The sequence below is a fragment of the Chiloscyllium punctatum genome, chromosome 8 (assembly GCF_047496795.1).
Source record: "Chiloscyllium punctatum isolate Juve2018m chromosome 8, sChiPun1.3, whole genome shotgun sequence".
NCBI classification, from domain to species: domain Eukaryota; kingdom Metazoa; phylum Chordata; class Chondrichthyes; order Orectolobiformes; family Hemiscylliidae; genus Chiloscyllium; species Chiloscyllium punctatum.
Window position 1 is genome coordinate 82,859,033 of NC_092746.1, and position 27,084 is coordinate 82,886,116.

Below are 27,084 nucleotides of genomic sequence, written 5' to 3' on the forward strand. Positions count from 1 at the left end.
CTGGACCTCTCTGTCTCCATCTCTGGCAATCAACTCAACACAGACATCTATTTCAAATCCACCAACTACCACAGCTAACTGGACTACACCTCCTCCCCTCTTGTAAAAACATGCTCCTTTACTCCCAATTCCTTCGCCTCTGCTCCCAGGAGGTGCAATTCCACTCCATGACATCCTAGATGGCCTCCTGTTTTTAGGTCAGCAATTTCCCCTCCCACATGATCAACAATGCTCTCCAGCACATCGCTTCTACTTCCTGCACCTCCGACCTTGAACTCCCTGCCCCTTTTTAGGTCCACCTTGCCCAGCGAGTCACTCTCCATACCCCGCACTTTCTCTTGCCACCATAAGAGATATAAAACTTGCACCCACACCTCCCCCACTCACCTCCATCCAAGGCTCCAAAAGACCTTTTCACATCCTGCAGAGATTTTCCTGTACATCCACCCATCACATCTACTGTGTCTGTTGCTCTAAATACGGTCTCCTCTACATCAGAGAAACAGAACACCAACTTACAGAGTGTTCAGGGAACATTTCTGGGACACACGCACTAAACAACCCCACCGTCCTGTGGCCAACCACTTCAACTCCCCTTCCCACTCCACCAAGGACATGCAAGTCCTGGGTTTCCTCTATTGCCAAATCCAGACCACGTGATGACTGGGGGAAGAACGTCTCCTCTTCTGCCTTGAGACATTTCAACTGCATGGCATCAACATTGACTTCACTAGTTTCCTTATGTCCCCAACCCCCACATCCAACACTCCAACTCGGCACCGTCCTCTTGACCTATCCATCTTCCTTCCCACCTATCTGCTACACCCAACTATCACAATCACCTGCATCCAATTATCACGTTCCCAGCTACCATCCCCATTTACCTCTCTGCCTCCTTCCCCCCTACATTCTTGATGAAAGGCTTATGCCCAAAATATTGACACTCCTGCTCCTTGGATACTGCCTGACCTGCTGTGCTTTTCCAGTGCCAAGCTTTGACTCAAGTTCTGAAACCATGAGCACAAACTTGTGTAGTTGATGTTATTTCCTGCAGGTATGTTTCTCTAAGACAAATGGTATATCCATGACTTTATGCATACATGCATAATGAACATACATGCTACTTGGTCGAGCTGGCCTGCCATCCATTAAAAGTTGTTTATTACAATTACTAAAATAACAGAAAAAAATCCTACCTGTCCTCACCATACAAATTCTTTCCCTATATTGAAGAGTCAAGTATAGAATGCTAAAAACTCCAGAAACAGAGAAAGCATCTCGTCACCGAAATCACTTGTATTCTCAAGACTCTTACTTCACACTGTACAACCAAGGCAGAATTGAGGGAGGACTCTTACATATAGTTTCTGAAAACTCACATGCTTAAAAAAAAATTAAACCAGCTACTCATTTACAAATTGCAGCTTCTCTCAGAACTTGTAACCCCTGCAGGAAAAATTAATTTCTCATAAGTGTAATGTTGAGTTAAAATTAAAGGAAAAAAACTGAGACTTCAAATGAAAAAAATTAGCACCTAAGACACACACTCATCTGCTCTCAATGCAAGCCTGTCAGATGGAGATGAATTGGGAACGGGAATGAGCCAGTCATGATGGCCCACGTCAGAACCAACAACATAGCAGAACATCATCCTTAGTTCTAACCTGAGAAAATTTGAGGATTTAGTTATCTCTGGGTTATTACCTATTACATATATCAATGGCATAGGGTCAAACAAATTATGAAATTAATTACGTGGCTCAGAGTAGTGTGGAAAGCAATCTGTGATAGAGATAAACCTATGGGTGAGGCAGATTAAGTTAGTCAACATGTTCCGGGGGAAAAGTTATCTCAATAAAATTGAATTTTACACTAAGTTTGAAAGTGAAATACTTCAATTCCAATCAAAAAAAATCCTCAACTAAAAGCCAATTTCATTTGTAACAGAAGACAGTTGGCTAAGGATTATTAGGTTTTTTTTCTGTATTCTTTCAAAGGATGTGAATATCACTGGCAAGACCAGCAGTTGTTGCTGTCCTTAACTACCCTTGAACAGAATACATTTGCTCAGCTATTTCACAGTACAGTCAACCACATTCCTGTGGTTTGGTGTCACGTGTAGGCCAGACTAAATAAAGATGGCAGATTTCTTTTGTTTAAAAAGTCAGTAGTGAACCTAATTGGGTTTTACCAAAACTGATGATAGCTTCATTGTCACTATTACTGAAAATAATGCCAGATTCCAGACTTTGTTAATTGAATTTAAATTCTACCAAAGTGGGATTTGAATCCATGTCCCCAGATCAAAAGCCTGCGCCTCTGGGTTATTGTATCAGTGACATCACCATGACACCACTATGGCAAATCAAATATCCTCTCTTGGTAGAGGGGTGAAAGATAATGCAAACAGTGCAAAACATTTGAAGAAACAATTCAAAATGTTCAACAAAACATATTTGTAAAAAATATGATGAAAGTTCCATCCACGCCTTACCAGGGATGTGAAGGATAAGAGACTTAAAATGTTGCAAAGAATGGTTATAGACTTGAACATTGGTAGAATCACAAAATCAAAAAAGTTTGTGTTTGGCAGTGTTTGTGCCTTAAAAAAAAGCAAAGAATGACCAAAATGTTGATGTGAAAAGGTAAAGATAATCTTGCAATTATATCCAAAAGAGAGTTGCTGAAGCAAACAAACATCGTCTTTTAGAGGCAGAAACATATGCACATGCAAATCAGGAGCATAAGTAAGCCATCTAGCCCCTTGATCCAGCTCCATTATTGAGAGAACGTATTTATAAAGTGTCTCCTAGTTCCAGTTTCTCCCACAAGCAGAAAAATCCTTCTGAATCCACCATGTCAACTCCCTTCAGGCACTTGTATGTTCTATACAGGCCCAGCCTCTCCTCATACTTTCGCATCCAGGAATTAGTTGAATGAACTTTCTCTGAACTAATTCTAATGCAATATTTGTCATTTCTTAAATGAGAGCAAGATTACGCACAGTATTCAAGATACAATATCACCAATGTCCTATACAACTGTAGCAAAACATCCTTACTTTTATATACCGTATCCTTTGGTAGTAAGACATAACATTAAATTCGGTTTCCTAATCACCTGTTGCACCTGCATATGAACTTTTTGTGATTCAAGTAACAAGACTCCCAGCTCCCTCTATACCTCAGTTCTGCAATCTCTATTTATGCTTGTGTGTGTAGTTTTGGTCTTCATATATAAAAATGATTATTCTTGTCTTCTAGGCGGTATAGCAAAAGTTGAATAGACTGATTCCTGGGATGTAAGGATTTTCTTATGATCACTGGCCAAGTAAATTAGGTCTACACTCTCTGAAATTTAGAAAGCTGACAGGCAATCTCATTGAAAAAATACAAATTCTGAAAAGGAAAATAGAAGCAAACTACAGGGGATCTGATAATAAAAACAAATGCTGGAGAAACTCTGGTTAGGGAACATCTGTGAAGTGAGAAACAGAGTTAACATTTCAAGTCCAAAACAAACCTTCTTCAGAATATCAAAGATAAACAAGATGGGCACGGAGGGTTTTTTCAATCCTGGCTTGAAAACCCATATCCTGTAATGTGTCATTTGCTGTGATCAAAGAGATCACATTGCAGAATGTGACTGCCCAGGTTGTTGTAAAATTTAGTGCTAAAGTGTTTGCTCATTTAGGACTCGGAGAAGAAGTTTATGCTCATCTAATAGGGTCGCAAATATTTGTAACTGTCTACTCCACAAGGCTGTGACCATTTCATCATTGAGCATATTCAAGGCTGAGCCCTATAGTTGGACGATTGGGACCTGGGTGGAGGGCAGGAAATGCAAAAAAGTAGCAGAACATCATGGTGAATGGTGGAATATTTTGAAAGTTTGAATGCCTATCATTATTTCCACTTCTTACGTTCTTAACAAAACTGGAACATCATAATATTCTTTCAATGCTGCTATGACTTTTCATGAGTTACTCACTGTATGTCAAGATTTCTAATTTTACCAGGGGAATACTGGATGGCTGGCAAAGGAAAAATCTTAGCTCCAATTGCTGAAAATATGCTCCATGAATGGCAACAATGCTGAAGGCCCAGCCTAACCTAGATATATACCTGAATAAGGAAATCACAGAGTTCAGGCTCCTGAAATCCAAACTAAATATATGTATTAGCTATTATGTCTAAATATTTGCTTCCCTTGTATAAAAATGACAAAATGTTCACAAAATCATTATGCTACTAAAATTGTCCTGACACTACATAATTTGTCAGCCAAGGATCATGCGAGAGTCATATTGTATGGAAACAGGCCCTTTGAGCCAACTCGTCCATGCTGACCAGTCCTCCTAAACTGAAGTAGTCCCATTTATCTGTATTTGGCCCATATCCCTCTAAACCTTTCCTGTCAGTGTATCTGTCCAAATGACTTTTACATGTTGTAACTATACCCACCTCTACAATTTCCTTTGGCAGCTTGTTCCATATACGCACCATCATGTGTAAAACAGTTGTTCGTCAGGTCCCTTTTGAGTCTTTCCCGTCTCACCTTAAACATATGCCCTCTAGTTTTGGGGTCCCCTACCCTGGGAAAAGACCTTGACAATTCACTTTATCTATGCCCCTCATAATTTTATAAACCTCTATAAGGTCACCCCTTAGCCTCCTACACTCCAGGGAAATAAGTCTTAGCTTATCCAGTCTCTCTGTATGGCTCAAACCTCCCGGTCTTGATAACACCCTTTCCAGTTTCAGATCCTTACTAAAGAAGGGCAACCAGAACTGTACACATTATGCAAAATATGATCTTACCAATGTCTTGTACAGCTGTAACATGACATCCCATCTCCTGTAATCAATGATCCAACAGATGAAAGCAAACATGCCAATCATCATCTTCACCATCCTGTCTACCTGTGACGCCACTTTCTAGGAACTACCTGCATCCCTCGGTCTCTGTCTGACAACATTCCCCATTAGCTGTGCAACTCCTGCCCTGGTTTGTCTTATCAAAATAAAACACCTTGCATTTATCAGAATTCCATCTGCCGTTCCTCAGCCCATTGGCCCAGTTGATCAAGACCCCATTTTACTCTGAGATAACATGTTTCACTGTCCACTACACCACCAATTTTGGTGTCATCTGCTAACCTGCTGGGGTTAGTATTCATCGGATTCAGAAGACTGAGTGTTTGATGCCCACTGCAGAACCTGAGCACCAAAATCAAGGCCTACACTCTACTACATTAATGAGGAAGTGCTACACTGTCACATATACTATCTTTTGAAGCAGAGATCAAACTAAAGGACCTCTCTCTCAGGTGGACATAACAGAACAAAACACATTATTTTAAACATAAGCAAGGAAGTTAATCTGAGCAAACATTGATCTCGTAACAAGCATCACAAGTCAGGAGGCAATACAAGCTGTGTGTCAATGAACATCTGGTTATATTTGTGGGAGCTAGCTGAACACATTTCCTGTGTTATAAACATGATTACACTTCAAGAGTATCTAATTGGCTGCAAATTGTGTTGTGATGTCTTGTGGTCACAAAAGGTGCTATAAGCTTTTTTTTTTATTTACAGCCCAAATATAGGATTTGCCCAATCTGCCTGGTTTCCTGAATTTAAAAAAAATGTAATTTATCTAAAACTGCAAGTTTACTTATATAAAATGAGTTTGTTATAGAAAAGTATCCTAAAAACACTTTATACAGACATAATCAAAAAGACTAACCTGCTTCATTATCCTTTTACAATTGTTTCATCAAATTATTTTGAAAGATTCAAGAATTGGTTTCCACTCGGCCCAGAAGATTAAACAGAAATACTGTTGCACAACTAAAGCTTCCGAGCATTTTCTGCAGCTGAACCAACCGTCCCAACAGCCCCAAACATTTGAACTGCAATATATTCAGGGCAATTCCTTTCTTTGCAAAGCATTAACTAATTTACATACATTCAATTCACATTAGATGGTAGTGATCATATTAAATAGGCATACCCAGCCTGTTCAACTGGGAATTAAAATGTCAAAATCAGCTCACTGTATTCAATTTGGTTTTTTTAAAAATAGTTTCTAAATGGTTCTGTGTGGGAAAGTTTGTGATTCCTCTTAAAAATTATGTTTCCTTGGTATTCAATGAAAAATATCAAAATGTTTTTAAAAAAAGCATCTCCTCAATTTAAGTTCTCCTTTTACATAATTCACAAATTGTCCCTTTATAGTAGAACATTTGAGTGATTTGATGGTACGTAATTTGAGCATTGTTTAAAAATACACATTTTGTCAATGCCTGTGTCTTGCACTCATCAGGACATTCACAAGAATACCATATAAATGGGAACAACATATACTGTTCCTATTATTTGTTAGCAATTTGGATGGTGACATAGAAAGTCATATGAAAATTTGCTGATGACAAAATCAGGCAAGACTGTAGACAGTAGCATAAAATTACAAAAGGGATATTGACAGACTAGATGAATGGGCAAAAACTATGGTAGATGGAATTCAAAGCAAGTAAGTGAGAGGTCATACATTTTGGACTGAAAAAGCATAGGTCAGAGTACTTTCTAGATGCTATGAAATAAATACAGTGGATGTCCAGAGACTTGGGAATTCAGGTGCATAGATCTTTAAAATACCACAAGTTCAGAAAATAATCAAGGCAGCTCTATGGCTGATTTTTATATCAATAGGACTGGAGTAGAAGGACTCAAACATTAAGCTGCAGTTACACAAAACTCTGGTTAGACTGTATTTAGAGTCAACTAGGAGAAAGTGAGGACTGCAGATGCTGGAGATCAGGGTCACGAGTTGGGATTGATGTTTCAGGCAAAAAGGATCTTGCCCAAAACGTTGATTCTCCTGCTCCTTGGATGCTGCCTGACCTGCTGGGTTATTCCAGCACCCCACTCTCATACTTAAGAGTCATACAAATTGGAAAAAGACCCTTTGTCCTTACTCATCCATGTCAATCAGGTTTCCTAAACTGAACTAGTTCCTAGTTGCCTGCGTTTGGCTCATATTCCTCTAACATTTCACTATTCATGTATCCGTCCAAATGTCTTTTAAAATGTTGTAACTGTATTTGCCTCTATCTCTTCTTGTACTTTCAGCGAATTTGGGCATCACATCTTAAGAAGGATATATTGGCTTTGGAGGGGCTACAGCGTGCATTTAGATTATATTCCCTATATTGTGGAAACCGGCCATTTGGCCCAACAAGTTCATACCTACCCTTCGAAGAGTAACCCACCCAGACCCATTTCCCTCGGACTAATGCATCTAACATTATGGGCAATTTAGCATGGCCAATTCACCTGACCCGCACATCTTTGGACTGTGGGAGGAAACCGGAGCATCCAGAGGAAACCCACATAGACACAGGGAGAACGTGCAAACTCCACACAGACAGTTGCCAGAGGCTGGAATCGAACCTGGGTCCCTGTTGCTGTGAGGCAGCAGTGTTAACCAGTGAGCCACTGTGCCACTGCAAGAATGATACCTGGACATTCTAGATGGGGAGATTATATAAATTAGATCTGTTTTCCCTAAAATCTCAAAGGCTATCTTTTCTTGTTAAAGATAAACTGTTTCTACTAGCTGGGGATTCTTGAACTAGGGGACATAGTCTTGAAATTAGGGCCAGTTCATTCAGGAGAGCTGTTAGGAAGTACTTTTATACACAAAAGATAGTGATGCCTGCAATTGTGACAATGCTGTCAGTTTAACAAGGTGAGGTCAGAAAGGCAGAAGTGCCAAAAAGTCTGGGAAAGAGCCTAGTTTAACAATGGCAGGGGAGTAGCCAGTTCTCCCAGTTCAGGTTTTTTCTAAGTTGGTTTAGTTGTAGCAAAGAATCTGCTGGTAGCTGTAGCGGAAGCTGAAGTCCAGAGAAAGGTTCCAAGCTTCAGCAGATAGTTCCTGACTAGCTTTCTCTCTGAAATCTCTTTGGAAGTTGTTTTCTCCTGCCTATAAGATCTTGAGTTTGAATTTACCTTTTGCCAAAGGGTGTGTTTATGGGATGTTACGGGAATTGGAAAGGCTCCTTAGTTAAGTTGCTATATCGAGTCGGTTGGGTTTGCAAATCGTTAAGTTACTCTAAATTCTGTTTTCTTTGGTTCGTGTTTCAACAAACTTTGTTCCCTTAAACCAGTGTGGTTTGACCAGCTGCATCACTCCTGGAATATCCAATTTACACCTGCCTTAAAAATAAAAAAAGTTAGGGTCTGGGCTACTTTAAAATATTTTGAGGGGGTCTGGCCTGGTCCATAACAGAATGCTCTTTTACAAACAACAGTTGATGCAAGAACAGTTGTTAATTTTAAATCTGAAATTGATCAATATTTGTTAAGACAGGGTATAGAGGAATATGGGCCAAAAGCAGCCTACTACACCATTCAATGGCCACAGATCAGCCATTGAATGGTGTAATAGGCTCAAAGGGTTGAATGGCCTATTCTTATAAGACATAGGAGCAGAAGTTAGGCCATTCAGCCGAGAGTCTGCTCCGCCATTCAGTCATGGCTGATAAGTTTCCTCAAGCCCATTCTCTCACCTTCTCTACATAAACTTTGATCCCCTTGATATTCAAGAACCTATCTCAGTCTTAAATATACTGAATAACCTGGCCTCCACAGCATTCTGTGGCAGTGAATTCTCTAGGTTCACCACTCTCTGACTGAAGAGGTTTCTCCTTATCTCCATTCTAAAAGGCCTTGCCTTTACTCTACAGCAGTGCTCTCAGGTCCTAGTCTCTCCTACCAATGAAACATCTTCTGTTCAGGCCATTCATATATCTGCAAGGTTCAATGAAATCCACCACCCCCAATCCTTCTAAACTCCATTGCGTATAGACCCAGAGTCCTCAAACATTCTTCAAATGATAAGCTTTTCATTCCTGGGACCATTCTCATGAACCTCCTCTGAATACACTCCAGGGCCAGTATATCCTTCCTGAGATATGGGGCCCAAATCTGCACATAGTACTCCAAATGTGGCCTGACAAAGCTTTAGAGTGTCAGAAGTATGTCCCTGCTTTTATATTCAAGTCCTCTCAAAATAAATGCCATCATTGCATTTGCCTTCCTAACCCCTGACTCAACATATGAGTTTACCTTGAAATAATCCTGGACGAGAACTCCCAAGTCCCTTTGCACGTCACACTTCTGAATTTTCTCCCCATTTAAAAAAATAATAGTCCATGCCTCTATTCTTCCTATCAAAATACATGACGTCATGCTTTCCCATGTTGTACTCCATCTACAACTTCTTTGCCCACTCTCCTAACCTGTCCAAATCCTACTGCAGCCTCTCCGTCTCCTCAATGCTACCTGTCCCTTTAACCTATCTTTGTATCATTTGCAAACTTAGCCAGAATGCCCTCAGTTCCTCCATCTAGATAGTGAAATGTTGTAATCCCAACACGGAGCCTCAGGCTGCCATCCTAAGAAGGACCCTTTTACCCTTACTCTTTGCTTTCTGCCAGACAGCCAAGCCTATATCCATGCTGGCACCTTGCCTCTAACACCATGGGCCCTTATCTTACTCAGTAGCCTCCTGTGCGACATCTTGTCAAAGGCCTTCTTGCAAGTAGATAACATCCAATGGCTCTCCTTGGTCTAACCTGCTCAAAGAATTCTAGCAGATTTGTCAGACATGATCTCCTTTTGATGAAACTATGCTGACTTTGCCCTATTTTACCAAATGTTTTTAAGTATTCAGAAATGTCCTCCCTTACAATGGATTCCAGGATCTTACCCATAATTGAGAAGGTTGTTTGAGATGAATGGTTGACAAGTGAACTCTGATTAGGAGAGACATTGCCATTGGAAATTACGAGTTAGATGACAACTGACAAGTTAACTGCAAGCTTTGTTTAAATTTAAACGAGACAGGCTGACTCTGATCAAGTCATTTCCCTGATGTACAAACCAGAGAATGAATCAAATTTGCTCACTATGCAAGCTTGATGGTGAAATAGGACATACCAGGACATATAAAACCGTACTTCAAGATCAGGGCTACCTCAAATTAGATCATTTTTCATTGTATATTGCACAAACTGGATTCAATGCCACCACCTTCAGTCCTGAAAAGTGTCCTGATAGGGAAATAGAAATTCTATTCCGAATGAAGTTCGTGAGCACACATTCTATTCAGCTGAACCCACTTCCCAAGCACCCCATAACGAAAAGTTGAAAAATATTCAGAGTTTTTATTTCCTTAGGGGGTTAAGCTATCTCAACCATTTCAGAAACAGATTAGATTAGTTGTTCTGTGAGGTTGCTATGCAGCAGAGTCAGAGTCAGAGCAACACAAGCAGTATTTGCTACTAACAGGAGTCCACTAACAATCCTAGAAAGACCTACAGCCTATTGCACTTATAAGTAATGTGGTCATATGAATTACATTGCTGGTGTGATGCTTAGTATGCAAGTCCCAAAGACTGTCAAACGGTGTAACACAGCATTGTCCTTTGACTGTTCATAAAGGGCAATATTCTGACGATACTCAACCAGCCCATGCTCGCAAAACTCGCGTCCAACATAAGATATGATTCTGCAATTGGATAAAATTTGCTAATTTTGACTGTATTAAGTATTTAGCTGATAACTAAGTTTGATATAGTCAGTTGGTTCCAGGAGTGACATATGTGCACATAATAGAAATGAAATCTATTAATACACAAATCCCTTAATGTGCTGACAGAAATAACATATCCGCACACTGCACCTATTTCAACTGAACAAAATAGGTGTTTGCCATTTTCTAATTCCTTCTTTAGTGTGACACCTTAACCAATAGGATTAGATTCCCTACAGTGTGGAAACAGGCCCTTTGGCCCAAGCAGTCCACAGTGACCCTCCGAAGAGTAACCCATCCAGACCCATTTCCCTCTGACTAATGCACCAACACTATGGACAATTTAGCATGGCCAGTTCACCGGACCTGCACATCATTGGACCATGGGAGGAAACCAGAGCACCCAGAGGAAACCCACACAGATATGGGGAGAATGTGCAAACTCCACACAGTCACCCAACGCTGGAATCGAACCTGGGACCCTGGTGCTGTGAGGCAGCAGTGCTAACCACTGAGCCACCGAGTCAGAGTCAGAGTGAGTTGGATTTAAATTTAAACAAAGCTTGGCAGTTAACTGTTGATCATCTAACACCACTGCATTCTGCAAGGCAATGTCTCTATTAATCATAGTTCACTTGCCAACTAACGAGCATTCTTCTCATATAATATAAAATGTTGATCTTCCATAACACTGGCATTCTTGCAAATGTCCTGACATTTACAAGATGAAAAAAGTTTTGTAAAAGTGTGATTTTTTTCAGCTTTAAAACATTTTCTTCATTTGCTCTGACAGTTTTAATCCTTCTTCAACATGTGAAATCTTGCTCAAAGCATCACACCTGTGTTAACTGCTCTTAAACATCTAAATTCAAAAAATTATAAACCAACATTTATACTTAAGCTGAAATATGCAAAATGCCAGTGAGGACTTTTATAGGTAAAATTACAAAGAAAAGAATTATTAACAAAAGTGAGCAAAAGACACAATAAACGTTAAGCTTTTGCATAATGTAATACCAAGCTGGTCAAATTTGCTCTGATTGCAATTCATCTTGAGATGTGTCTTTTAAGATAACAAAGACCAGGATAGCAACAAATAGAACGCATACAGAGAATCAGAACAGCAAAGGTGTCTTTAGAATACAATTTTACATATTTAACTGTGCTACTTATTGCTGTTTCCCAAACATTCAACTGCTGCATTACCGAGAAACGGTAAAACTAACTACATTACAGGTGCACAATCTTTTATCTGAAATGCTCGGGACTAGCTGGTTTTCGAAATGCAGAACTTTTCAAATTTCACAATAAGTGACAATTTGATGGTGAAATTTTTAAAAATCTTACCAAACAGCAGATGCACTGTGAGTAAAATGGACCCTGAAACAGAATTGAGGCCTGCAGTGCTGGGCCGCACCCCCACATGTCACATCTGAGTGACATGCACCGAGTGACTGTGGAGTTGGGTTAACTGTTTGCACAACAAACAACCTTGCGAATGAGAAAAAAAACTGCACGGAAAAACCTTCGGATTCCACAGCTTTTCAGATAAAGGGTTGTCTACCTATACCTCTATTTCGGTACTCAAAAGTTTTAAAACTGTTGATTCCACAGAACAAATTAAGAACAAATAAATTAGGTTAATTCAAGGCAGCTGTTAGAATGGCACAACTCCATTTAAATAAGAATGGCACACTCTAGTAGCCCGAGCAAAAATGGGTAAAAAGTAGGAAGAAAGTCTTGTAATCCACAGAAGGGCACGCAGGATCAACAAGTTTCCTGTATAACTGCTACATAGTAGTGGTCTTTGATTTGGGAATTGCACTACTGAGGTCTTGAATACAGGTAAGGCCAGACACTAGCTAGACAGCGCAGTCCATCACAGTAGGAAACATTGTGGCCAGGTTCACTTAATCAAAGCTATTACATGTCAGTCACCGTTGGTGGAAAAACCACACATCACTAAGTTGAAGGTGGGAATGGGCCCACTGGGGAAACTTGACCGACTCACATGTTCTCTATTAGGCTCATCATCGAGTAATTAAGATCAATTCTCTGAGCCCACCAGAACCTAATGGCAGTTAAGGGATCACATGGAAGTGGCACAGATTACCCATGCCTCCAAAAATTCACACAGTAAACCCTACCAGATTTGTCTGTGACTTTATGAACATATTAAGTAAAACTAGAAGCATCTGGCCCCTCGAGTCTGCTCTGCCGATCAATAGATCATGGATGAGCTGTTTTGTGTTTTGAATTTTACATTCCCATTTGCTGCCAATAATCTGATTCCTCTGAATCGATGTACCCCTGCATTAAAAATACTCAACAACTCCATCTTGGCCACGTTATTGTGTGTTCCAAACTCAAAGAAAGGTCAGAAAAAAGTTAATCTTCATCACCATCCTAAAGGGCAACTTTAAATTTTAAAAGTGCCCCACAGTTCTGGGCTGACCCACAAAAGGAACATCTTTTTCCACATCTGGCCTAGTGGTTAGTACTGCTGCCTCACAACGCCAAAGACCCAGGTTCAATTCCAGCCTTTTGTGACTGTCCAAACTCCACTTGGCCATTCTCCCTATGTATGCCTGGGCTTCCTTTGGGCACACCAATTTCCTCTCAGTTCAAAAAGATGTGCCGGTTAGGTGAATTGGACTCTGTACGACCCCCATGCAAGGTTATGGGGATGGGGGAGGGGTTTGGTCTGGGTGGGATACTCTTTGAAAATTCAATGCAGACTGAATGGGCCAACTGGCCTCTTTCAACACTGTAGGGTTTCTAAATACTTCAATCAAATCACCACCTCACATCTTTAAACTCCAATAGAAACAGGACCAGCCTGTCCAACCTATCATCTTAAGACAAAACGTCTTCTATTGCACCTGTTTAATTTAAAAGTACGTATTTAGTGCCTGATCAAAGAACACAACATTGGGCTGGGGACTGGCCAGTTAAAGCCATTTCCCTGAACCACCACTGCCTGTTCCCACTCATGACCCACAATCCATTGATGATCCATAGCTTTCCATTGGGTGCATTACTGGTAGCAATCATCCCTTCCAGTAGGGTCACCTGTATTAGAAAACTGCCAGCCTTTGATGGGCCAGCTGTTTGCCATACACAGGATTTCCACATCAGGGTTTTGCATCACATTCATTTGCCTAGTTAAGTGCCTGACTTAATCTGGTCAGACCTTGGGAGCAGTCCAGTTTTCCTACCTATCTGCCAACATGACGACAGAATTTGTGTCACTTACATTAAAGTTTCCGTGTGTCAAACGTTTGTTATCTAACAATTTTCTGTTTGACAAAACATTCTTTTTCTCACTTTTTTATTCACGTCTTTCATACTCCTCTTTGTTCTGTTCCTATTAAATAGTGCTCTTTTGTTGTCTTCCATTTACAACAAAGGGCTCGAAGTTTAAAATTTAGCTTTTCTGATTTATCCACAGATGTTCCCTGACACGAATATTTCCAGCACATTGTTCCCCACTCAGCCACCTCAAACAGACAGATGTCCAGGATGCAAATGGAACAATATTTTGCTTCACATCAAGTGTAGATTTGTTGATTCATATTTTTATATGCAACTGCAAAGAAAGCTGCAAATCCACATCTGATGACAATTTCCTGTAGTGGTATCAACAGGAATATTACTGCTACCATATAATCATTGCCTCAACAGTCAGCAAAACAACTTTTTTTCTGGAATGAGCATTGCTCCAAAAGCTACCTTGAATGTAATCAAGTTATTAATGATTTATGATTTATTTTATTAACACACAGAAGTGGCATAGGTTTAGGGTGAGAGGGGAAAGATATAAAAGAGACCTAAGGGGCAACTTTTTCACACAGAGGGTGGTACGTGTATGGAATGAGTTGCCAGAGGATGTGGTGGAGGCTGGTACAATTGCAACATTTAAGAGGCATTTGGATGGGTATATGAATAGGAAGGTTCTGGATTAGTGGTGCTGGAAGAGCACAGCAGTTCAGGCAGCATCCAAAGAGCAGCGAAATCGACGTTTTACTTCATCAGGAGTAAAGGCAGAAAGCCTGAAGCGTGGAGAGATAAGCTAGAGGAGGGTGGGGGTGGGGGTGGGGAGAAAGCAGCGTAGAGTACAATAGGTGAGTGGGGGAGGGGATGAAGGCGATAGGTCAGGCAGGAGAGGGTGGAGTGGATAGGTGGAAAAGGAGATAGGCAGGTAGGACAAGTCCGGACAAGTCATGGGGACAGTGCTGAGCTGGAAGTTTGGAACTAGGGTGAGGTGGGGGAAGGGAAAATGACGAAACTGTTGAAGTCCACATTAATGCCCTGGGGTTGAAGTGTTCTGAGGCAGAAGATGAGGAGTTCTTCCTCCAGGCATCTGGTGTTGAGGGAGCGGCGGAAGGGTTTGGAGGGATATGGGCTGGTTGCTGGCCGGTGGGACCAAATTGGGTTGGGATATCTGGTCGGCATGGACGGGTTGGACCGTAGGGTCTGTTTCCATGCTGTACATCTCTATGACTCTAAGTGCCAAATTTTGCAGTTGGTTGTTTGTAAGTGACAGGATATGTTAGACGTTTTTTAAAAATAGAATTCTGGCATTATAGAGGTTTCTTTCATCTGAAAGTTTTCTAAGCACCTGTTCACAATAAATGTAGTAGTAGAATTTTAGGTGCCATAGGTAATTTACAGTAATACCATAAAGGAGCACAAGTGCAAGTGGCTCAAAAATAGCCTCTAGATTTTTAAAAAAGCCCTAAGGAACAATGCTATTTTAGTAAGGCGTTTGATAAGGTTCCCCATGGTAGGCTACTACAAAAAATACAGAGGTATGGCATTGAGGGTGAGTTGGAGGTTTGGATTAGGAATTGGCTGGAAGAAGACAGAGGGTAGTAGTTGATGGTAAAGGTTCATCTTGGAATGGAGTTACTAGCGGTGTTCCGCAAGGATCTGTTTTGGGACCGTTGCTGTTTGTCATTTTTATAAATGACCTGGAGGAGGGGCTAGAAGGTTGGGTGAGCAAGTTTGAGGATGATACAAAAGTCAGTGGAGATGTTGACAGTGAGGAAGGATGTGGCAGGTTACAGCAGGATATAGATAAGCTGCAGAGATGGGCAGAAAGGTGGCAAATGGAGTTCAATGTAGGTAAGTGTGAGGTGATTCACTTTGGTATGAGTAACAAAAAGATGGGGTATTGGGCTAATGGTTGGATACTTGGTAGTGTGGATGAGCAGAGGGATCTTGGTGTCCATGTACACAGATCTCTAAAAGTTGCCACCCAGGTAAGTAGTGCGGTGAAGAAGGCATATGGTGTACTGGCTTTTATTGGTACAGGAATCGAGTTCCGGAGTTCTGAGGTCATGTTGCAGTTGTATAAGACTCTGGTGCAGCCGCATCTGGAGTATTGTGCGCAGCTTTGGTCGCCATACTATAGGAAGGATGTGGAGGCACTGGAACGGGTGCAGAGGAGGTTTACCAGGATGTTGCCTGGAATGGTAGGAAGATCGTATGAGGAAAGGCTGAGGTACTTGGGGCTGTTTTCATTGGAGAAAAGAAGGTTTAGGGGTGACTTGATAGAGGTGTACATGATGATTAGGGTGTAGATAGGGTTGACCATGAGAACCTTTTTCCACGTATGGAGTCAGCTATTACGAGGGGGCATAGCTTTAAATTAAGGGGTGGTAGGTATAGGACAGATGTTAGGGGTAGATTCTTTACTCAGTGAGTCGTGAGTTCATGGAATGCCCTGCCAGTAGCAGTGGTGGACTCTCCCTCTTTATGGGCATTTAAATGGGTATTGGATAGGCATATGGAGGATAGTGGGCTAGTGTAGGTTAGGTGGGCTTGGATCAGGGCAACATCGAGGGCCAAAGGGCCTGTACTGCGCTGTATTCTTCTATGTTCTAATGCAATCTAAGCACATTTCCTTTTTTTTCATGAAAGCACATTATTCTGATTACACTCTTGCTCAACAGCCTATAGATGAAGGACTAGTTTTGAAACAAAATATAAAAATACCCTTTATTTGAAAATAAAAACTGACAAACACGAAAGAGCTGACAAGAACTAACAAACAAAACATTAACTACGGTTTAAATTCCCTAGATTCTAGCAATTTCCAAATCACAAATTTGCATACTGGGGAGTAAATTTCAGAAGTAAAAAGTGCCATAGCTTATTGACTCAAACTTTGTGTGACACAGGAAGCATAGCCTCTACAACAGTGTAAATATTATTTCTTAGTTAGGATAAAAGTGATGATAACAAGACTAAAAGCACCTTCTCATCTGAACTTCTGTCATTTACAGAATAACAAGAGTTTACTTGGCCTACTCAACAGCACACATGAATGTTTGGGTTAATGCACACATCATATAATTACAGACAGACATTCATCTTGTGTTCAGTTAAGATTTACATGAAAAGTGAATAGTTAAAATGTCGTGGGATTGATGAATGTATTGTCAGCAACACAGGGCATGACACTACAGAACAAAAGCAGGTAACATTTTCAAATTTCTTATTGTTTCCTGCTAAAATCCACCACAATCTTACAAAACTTGAAGAATTTCAGGTGTTTTGAGAATAAGTTGCTACACAATGTGGAAGACATGAAATATGATGCCTGTAATATGGTTACAAAACAAGGAAGCATTAGGAAACAGTCTCCAACAACCCATGTCACCCATTTCCTGAAGTTTGGCAGTTAATTTATTACTACATTATAGTTGTTAAAATGTTTTCAGTTACAATTTGTAATGACTGTGAAATTAAAATCAATTAAGGTAAGGGTGGGCAGGACATTTAGAGAAGATGTGAGGAGAACCCCACCCAGAGGGAATTTGAAAGTGATGAATTTAGAGGGCTAAGGAGAAAGGAAGTGGTTGGGGAGCTCTGTCAGGGGCCTGTATAAAAGATGATTAGCAGAATTGCACCTTGCTGTAGTGTAAACTCTATGAATCTATAAAATGCAAAATATTTTGTTTCACAGTTATTGATTGTACTTGTACAAAATCTTTAATTTTTGAGATGATGCTGGGAATAGCAGGGTTTTAGTAGATTAGATTAGATTATATTACAGTGTGGAAACAGGCCCTTCAGCCCAACAAGTCCACACCGACCCGCCGAAGCGCAACCCACCCATACCCCTACATTTACCCCTTACCTAACACTACAGGCAATTTAGCATGGCCAATTCACCTGACCTGCACATCTTTGGACTGTGGGAGGAAACTGGAGCACCCGGAGGAAACCCACGCAGACACAGGGAGAACGTGCAAACTCCACACAGTCAGTCGCCGGAGGCGGGAATTGAACCCGGGTCTCCGGCGCTGTAAGGCAGCAGTGCGAACCACTATGTCACCGTGCCGCCCAAAATTTTATTTCAAGTGCATTATCCACAATGAGGTGTAACACATTCCAGGGGTTACCACTAATGAAAAAGTGAACTGGAATAGCCATATAATTACTGATGCTACTAGAGCACATGTGAAGCAGGGAGTTGTGAGTAACTCACATCCAGACTCCCAAAAGCCTTTCCACCATCGGAGCTAAAAGTCATGTATGTGATAGAATGCTCTAACAATACTCAAGAAACATGATAGCTGCTGAGATAACCAGTCCACTTGATTAACATTTCATTCACCATTTCCGTAGAATCATATAACTTAGAAAAAGCCCCACGACCCATCAACTCTGTGCAAACCTACACTTAATCCCATTTAAAATGGTGTGATGTTTTCTGCTTCTATTACCCTCCCAGACAATGCATTCCAGATTCTCACTACCTGCTGGGTGAAAAATGTTTTCCCTCAAATCCCCTCGAAATCTCCTCCTTCTCCTTAAAATTATGGGCCCTTGTTATTGGCCCTATCCACCCTGTCTATGCCCCTCATCACTTTACAACAGAGAAGGCCAAAGGGTGACCTGATTGAGATGCCTAAAAAAAGCAACCTGAACGTATTGAGCCTCTCTTCATCACTAAAATGCTCCAACTCAGGCAATATTCTGGTGCATCTGCTCTGCACCTGTTAGAGTACATTCACATCCTTTCTATAATGTGGTGAACAGAACTGCACACCTTCCCATGGATGGATAAAATTCACTGACATAACTGGCATAAAATTCATTAAAGAGAAGGAAAATAACCAACAAACTGCCATTCCTAAATGTCACAGTAGAACAAACAGCCAATGAGGAGCTTCAAACCAGCATCTACAGGAAAACAACACATGCGGACCAAATATTGAACTACAGAAGCAATCAACCCAACATCCACAAACGAAGCTACATTAGAACATTATTTCAATGAGCCACTACACACTGCAATACAAAAGAACTACGCAGAACAGAGGAAAATCATCTATATGGTGTATTCAAAAAGAACAGGTACCCAATGAACACAGTCCACAGATTTCTCAGCAACAAACCCAAACAAGCAGACAAAATGCTTCCAGAAACCCTAGCCACTCTCCCCTACATCAAAACGTCTCAGAAATGACTGCCAGTTACTCAAACCCCTTGGCATCATGTTGGCCCACAAACACATCAACATACTAAAACAGCAGCTAATGAACTTGAAAGACCTTATACAGACAACAAGCCAAACTAATGATGTCATTTACAAAATATCGGGCAAGGACTGTAACAAACATTATATTGGACAAACAGGAAGAAAACTAGCCACCAGGATACACAAACATCAACTAGCCACAGAACATCACTAGCATCCTTACATACAAATTAGGAAGGACACCATTTCGACTGGGACAACACATCCATCCTAGGACAATACCTTCCAAATCATGGTCTCGAAGGACAAGGGCAGCAGATTCACAGGAATACCACCATCCACAAGTTCCTTTCTGAGCCACACACCACTAGGACCTGGAAATATAACTGCTGTTCTTTCACCAGTGCTGGTCAAACTACTGACAGTGGTGTGGGTGCACCTACACCATGAGTACTACTGCTATTCAAGAAAGCATCTGGCTATCATCTCAATGGCAACTAGGGATAAACAATAAATGCTAACCCAGCTGGCAATACTTAGATCTCAAGAAAATTATAAAAACATAATAAATTTGGTTTTGGCTTTCCTGGGTTTAGAGGGAAAAGTTCCTGCTTCTTGACTGACCTCTTGACTCTTGGTCACCCATGATCCGTTTGGAAATGTCTGCATGGAGATAAAGTGCTGAGGACATGGACAGACTTGAGTCTAATAACTGCTTGACTGAATAGCCTGCCAAAAGCACTGAGTTTCAAATATGAATATGATGTAGTTGGGAGTGACTAGATAATCTTTTCCAACTAACAGGCATTTCTTTCAAAGAGAGAGATTTACATTTCTAAAGAAGAAAAATGTTTGTAAAAACTTGAAGATTAAAATTTTGTTAGTTACATTGAAAGTGTTCACATATTTCTATTTCACTTCTTAGCAAAACCATGAATGCATCATCAATGAGAGTCTGTTGGCAAAGCAATTACTGAACAAATAAAATTAACAATTCATCTTGCATATCTGTACTTAGAAAGGCCTTTAATTGTAAAATCCATTGACCAGTCGTGGTTCAAAAATTACCCTTCAAGAAAAATGACACCCTCAGATTCAGCTTATATCACTTGAGGCAAATGAAATTCCTCTGTCAGAGTGAATAGGCAGTTTGTGTCTCAGCACTCGCCACCATACCGCACAAAACAAACAGCACCTGCTGGTTCCCATCACTAAATGCAAACAATCTGTAAACTTGGAAGTACCCAATTCATTTAAACAAAGCAGAAAAAAAAATTGTTTCCAAAAGGGAGTCTCATTTAAACTTAATGAATTAAAGATAGCCAGTAAGTTAAATCTTTTAAATTATAATTGAAATAAATTTTAGACATTTATAGCATGAAATAGTATTTTATGAGCATATATTTTTGTTTATTTCTGAATACTGGTTGACATTCAATACATTATTCATTTATAGTATATTAATTTATATTATATCATTTATAGTATATCTGGAAAATCTAAAAATCTACATTGGCAATGTGACACTGTGAGATGGAGTCATACGGCGTTAAGGAATGCACTTTCACTCCACCGAATTTCTAATCTCAGCCATTTCCCTACAAGAATACACTGAATACAAAATGGTCAGCTGGCAATAGGAAGAGGGAATTCTAAATGGAGTTTCATTATCGGACTGTTAACTAGCTTGATCAAGATGTAGATGCAGGCTTAGGATGATTTGCATTGCCCAGCTGGACAATGAAGGACCTTCTGTTGTAATTAAAAATAATGGGAACATACTTGGATTTAACATGTCAATCAAAATCATGCTTATTCTCTTGTTAAGATGAAAAAGGGAGAACAAAACCTTAATCTGTTTACTGCATCATGTGCCCAAAATGTTCTGTGGCACTTCACATTGAACAAAGTCAATGCTGACCTGTAGCTAAACATCACAGCTAGTTTACACAAACAACAAACAGATGAATGTTTGCACTGTTGATCATGAGAGAAATGCGAGCTCCAAAATTGCCACACTCGGATTCAACTAATGAAGCATGGTGGCCTGAACATCATCTTTTAAAAACATAAGACACTCTTACTACTGCATGATAGGCCAACCAGATTCCAAGAAAAAAATACCTTGTTTATACAGCATTGTAAAGCTTATAAAATGTGCCAAGAAGCACAATCAGAAAAAGAAAGTGAAAAGAGAACTATTAGGCAGAGTGGCTAATAGCCTGGTCAAAAAGTTTAATGTCATCTTAGAGGAGGAGGAGAAGACAAGTAGAGGTGGAGAGATTTAAGTCCTAGACACCTGAAGCCATAACCACCAAGACTGGAGTGAAGAACGGGGGGATTCAGAAAAAGCCAGATTTGAAGAAATCCCAAAGGGTTGCAGGGCAAGACAGGGAATACAGATAAGGAGGGAAAGGGACATGATTTGAAGATGAACTGAGAATAATGATTTTAAAACAATGATTTATATAAGATGCTATTGTAGAAAGAGAGAAATTAAGATTACAGTTCAATTTAAAATTCAGACTCAGGCTTATTAGAAATTAAGCAAAATAGTTTGTGAAACAACTTTGAATCAAATATCCTATTTACAGAAATTTACTTTCATCTGCAGCCATCTTCCTTTGTGCTAGCCATCAATCTAACTAGAGGCAAGCTTTACCCATTTCCCATTCGATTTTCCGACAGTTCCTTGATATCATCCAGGATCAAACGCTATCTTTATGTCAAGGACCATCATACTCTTATCACATCTCTCATGTTTAATTTCTTTGTTCATTTTTGGACCAAGTAATGGGGTCTGGGGTTTAGCAATTCCAGCAGAAGTCCACTGTTGCAACCCATCCCCAAGGAGATCAGGCCAGCCCAGGTCGGATCTACAACCTTGCACGTCCTGTCCCAGGGAAAGCCCAGTCCAACTGGACCCTGCTCACTTGCCTGCTGGAGCAGCAGACTTGCACCACCTCGATTTCCAGGACCGGCCAGATGCAAGAGACCTACCAGAAAACGGTAAAATCCTGCTGGCCTGACGGTGAGGTTGAAAGAATGCAGTTTCAAGACCACCCTCCTCTGCATATTCCTAGCAAATGTTCAGACTATCAAAAACAAAATGGGCGAATTAAGATCTCGACTTAGCTATCGAAGTGAACTGAAAGACTGTTGTGTGCTGTGATTCACAGAGACATGGCTCATACCTGTCATTCCTGACTGTGCCTGGCAAGCTTCATACATCGCATGGAGCATACAGCATCCACAGAGAAGGCAAGGTGTGGGGCATGCTTCCTGTTCAACACTTCCTAGTGCTCAGATGCAGTGACCCTGGCAAGCCATTGCTCCTCAGACCTAGAACACCTTACAGTAAAATGCCAGCTCTACCACAAGAGTTCACCTTCGCTATTCTAACAGAAGTTTACATACCACCCCATGCAGGTGTAAAGAATGCCCTAGACATGATTTACATCTCCACAACCACTTTACAGATGAAATTCCCCAAAGACTTATTCATGTGGCGGGTGACGTCAACCAAGCCAACCTCAAGAGGGTACTGCCAAAGTACCACCAACGCATCTTTTGCCCCACCAGAGTGCCGAACATCCTGGACCACTGCTACATAACCAAAGACACTTCCCGGTCCATCCCCTGCCCACACATCAGAAACATCGGATTACAGCGCGGTGTTTCCTTTCCCAGCTTACAAGCAGAAGCTGAAATAACACAAAACTAAGTACAATGCTGGTTCAAAGCTGTGGAAGACTGTCTCTGGGACTGCTTGGAATCAACGGACAGGAGCGTGTTCAAGTACTCAGCTCAAAACCTAAACAAGTACGCCACCACCATCACAGATGTCATAAACAAATGTGTGGAGGACCGCACACCAAAGAAGTCAAACCAAGAGTTCCCCAAATGTAAACCTTGACTGATCAGGACATCCACTCTCTAGTGAAGACCAGACATGCATCATTCAATTCGGATGACCCAGTCCAATACAGGAAATCCAGATTATGACCTCCACAAAGCCATCAGGGATGTTAAGAGGCAGTACTGGACCAAGTTAGAAGCCCCAAACCTATCCAGACTCCCATCACCTAAACAACATTACAGGATAAAAAATGAAGCAGAGCACAGGTGGCACAGTGACTCGGTTTTTAGCACTGCTGCCTCACAGTGCCAGGGACCCGGGTTCGATTCCAGCCTCGGGCGACTGTCTGTGTGAAGTTTGCACATTCTCCCAGTATCTGTGTGGGTTTCCTCCAGGTGCTCTGGTTTCCTCCCACAGTCCAAAAATGTGCAGGTGAGGTGAATTGGCCATGTTAAATTGTCCACAGTGTTAGGTGCATTAGTCAGGGGTCTGGGTGGGTTACTCTTCAAAGGATCGGTTTGATTTTTTGGGCCGAAGGGCCTGTTTCCATACTGCAGGGAATCTAATCTAATCTAAAATCGCCAAAAAAAAACCCTCAATGCTTTCTATGCCCGGTTTGAGCAGGATGTCAGCATTGCGGTGACACCTTCCCCGACAGCCCAGAGGCTCCTGTTCCCTCGGTCACAACTGCAGATGTCAGATCAGTCTTCCTGGGAGTCAAGCGATGGACCTGGATGGTGTCTCCAGCCAACATCTTCAACCTTTCCCTCCAATAAGCCAAAGTCCCTACCTACTTCAAGGAGACCACCATCATCCCTGTACCTAAGAAAGACATGCAATGTGCCTTAATGACTACCAACCAGCGATACAGATCTCAATAAGTCTGAAGTGCCTCAAGAGGCTAGTCATAGCCCACATCAATGCCAGTGTCCCAGCCTGTCTCGATCCCCTCCAATTTGTCTACAGCGGATGCCATATCTCTAGCCCTAAACTCATCTATGGAATATCTTGTCAACAAGGACACCTACGTCAGACTCCTAACTCATTGACTATAGCTCTGCTTTAAGCGCCATCTCCTGCAGACTGATCTCGAAACTCAGTGACCTTGGTCTCGGCTCTGCCCTCTGCAACTGGTTCCTCTGCTTCCTGACCTACAGACCGCAATCAGTGAAGATAGACAACTGTATTTGCTCCACTATAACCCTCAACACTGGGGCGCCAAGGATACATTCTCGGCCACCTATTATACTCCCTGAACATAACACTACTGTGTTGCCAAATTCTTAACTAATGTCATCTACAAGTTCATTGACACCACTACCGTCACAGGACAGATATCTAACAAGACAAGTCAAAATACAGAAGGAAGGTAGAAGGCTTGGTGATGTGGTGCAGTGAGAATAATATCTCTCTCAGTGTCGGCAAAACTAAAGAACTGATCATTCATTTCAGAAAGAAAGGAGGGGAACATGCCCCCCACCCCCACATCAACCCAACTGAAGTTGAGAGGGTGGAGTGTGCCAAAAATCTCAGAGTGACGATATCTGACAACCTGTCCTGGACGTCCCACGTAGGTGCGACAGTCAAGGCACAGCAATACCTCTCCTTCCTCGGGCAGCAGGAAATTTGGCATGTCCATAAGGATCCTCACCAACGTCTACAGAGACACCATTGAAAGCATACTGTCTGGCTTCATAATGGCCTGGTATGGCAACTGCTCTGCCCAGAACTGTAAAAAACTACAGAAGGTTGTGTGCAAAACCCAGATCATCACAGAAGCCAACCTTCCATCGATGGACTCCATTTACATGGCTCGCTGTCACGGAAATGATGCCAGCATCATCAAAGGCCCATCATACCCCAGTCATGATCTCCTGCAACCTCTTCCATCAGGCAGAAGTTACAGAAGCCTGAACACATGCATCAGCACGTTCAGGAACAGCTTCTTTCCAGCTGTTATTAGACTGATGAATGGACTCTCTCACCTCAAATAATGCTGCTCTTACTAACATTGATCTTGCCTAACACATGCCATGTGTAATACAGTCCGTATGCTTCTGTCCAAGTCTTTTTACAATCTCTGATCTGTACATCCTTACTTACTATGATCTGCCTGTACTGCTCATAAACAAAGCTTTTCACTTTTACTACGGTACATGTGACAATAAATCAATCAATTTGAGCATCAGTGAGCAGTGTTGTATTCATCAAATCTCACTAGCAAATGAAAACTGCTGCTAGTAACATATTTATAAATTTAAATGAGTTTCAAGGAAGTAAACAGAGATCAAATAAATAAGTAATTTTTGAAGATTTGTATTAAAAAAAATGTTCCAACCCACCAAGTTTAAGGGATCTTGCAGCACACAGTGCTAATGCCCCTACCTCCAGGCCACAAGGTCCAGATTCCAGTCCTACTCACCAAGGAAGTCTACAGTCATAGAGATGTACAGTACAGAAACAGACCGTCGGTCCAATTCCTCTATGCTGACTAGATATCCTAAATTAATATAGTCCCATTTGCCAGCATTTGGCCCATATCCCTCTAAACCCTTCCTATTCATATACCCATCCAGATGCCTTTTAAATGCTGTAATTGTACAAGCCTCCACCATGTCCTCTGTTGAAAAATGTGGTGCTGGAAAAACACAGCAGGCCAGGCAACATCCGAGGAGCAGGAGAATCGACGTTTTGAGCATAAGCCCTTCTTCAGATAGATTCTCCTGCTCCTCGGATGCTGCCTGGCCTGCTGTGTTTTTCCAGCACCACATTTTTCAACTCTGGTACTCCGGCATCTGCAGTCCTCACTTTCTCCACCATGTCCTCTGGCAGCTTATTCCATACATGCACCACCCTCTGAAAAAGTTGCCCCTTAGGTCCCTTTTAAATCTTTCCCCTCTCACTTTAAACCTCTAGCTTCTAGTTTTGGACTCCCCACCCTGGAGAAAAGACCTTGGCTATTCATGCTGTTGATGCCCCTCTTGATTAAGTGTCATATAGCATGTTTGAACACATTGATTAAAATATTTTAAAATCTGAAATATTTATCTAAATCCACAATATCAAAGTTTAATTAAAATATATGAAATGATTAACCTGTATCCATACATCAGTAATTGAACTTGCAATGAAATATTCTGTAGATCAAAGGGTCACAGGACAATTCAAATTGGTCTAAAAAATATGACATGATCAACTAAGTCAAAATGTCCAACAATACCACGAGGTGATACTACTATTTCAGAATTAATTTTGAGGTAGAGGTAGAATCAAAATTTTCTTTTCACTTCTCAACTTTAAACTTTGAAGTCTAAATCTTAGACAAACACATTCATGTTTTGTCAGCTGTTCAATGACAAATGACCAGGGTTCAAATTTTGGGCTTAATTTGATATTAACCATATTTGTACATTATCTTTAGTGTTATGCCTCATTAGAGCAAAATGCTGGAAATCAAGCTTCTCTATTCATGGAGTCATCAAAGATAAAGATTTTTAATCAGAATTCCCCAATTTACCTGTCAGTTGGACCCAGGTTGACAGAGCAGACGGACCAGATTTCTGTACTTAACAAGAACTATTTACCACAAACAAATCATCTCTAAAAACAAATAATTATGAACAACTAGCCTATAACTCTACTAGTAAAAACTCTAAAACCCACTTATAAAACTCCCCTACTACAAACATATATTGAGACAGAAAGAAAAAGACATTATGAACAGAGAGAAAGACTGTGAAGACAATTCAGTAGTTCCTGTCAACATTGATGCTCAAGCTTCCTTTGCCAGATCCCTGTAATTTTTCTGAAAGAATTTTAGGATGAATTCTTCACTTATTAATTACAAGACACATCAACTGACGTGGGGAAACAAACTGTCCATCTTCAGGCCAGGAATACTTCTTACTGGCGAGCAGAACACAGTTCTTTCCTTTCTAGGAGTCCATTGGCTTCTCCCTCAAACATTCACACTCCCAAGCTGTTCAGCTACCTGGGAGCCAATTACAGAGTTGTTGATAGGCAAGAGACCTTTATCAATAACTGGTCACTAGTCCACAGACCAATTAGCTACCTGTCAGCCAAATCTCCGTTCACACACAGCTCCCATGGCTCTAACTCATCTGAGGTTAGA

The 27,084-nt window shown here is 41.0% G+C and overlaps 1 protein-coding gene across 2 annotated transcripts in view; it reads right to left on the reverse strand.

The window, feature by feature from the left end:
- The window catches only part of dnajc1 (DnaJ (Hsp40) homolog, subfamily C, member 1), a 248,945-nt gene that overhangs the window by 61,386 nt on the left and 160,475 nt on the right, over positions 1-27,084 (reverse strand). The gene's annotated exons all lie outside the window — the stretch shown is intronic.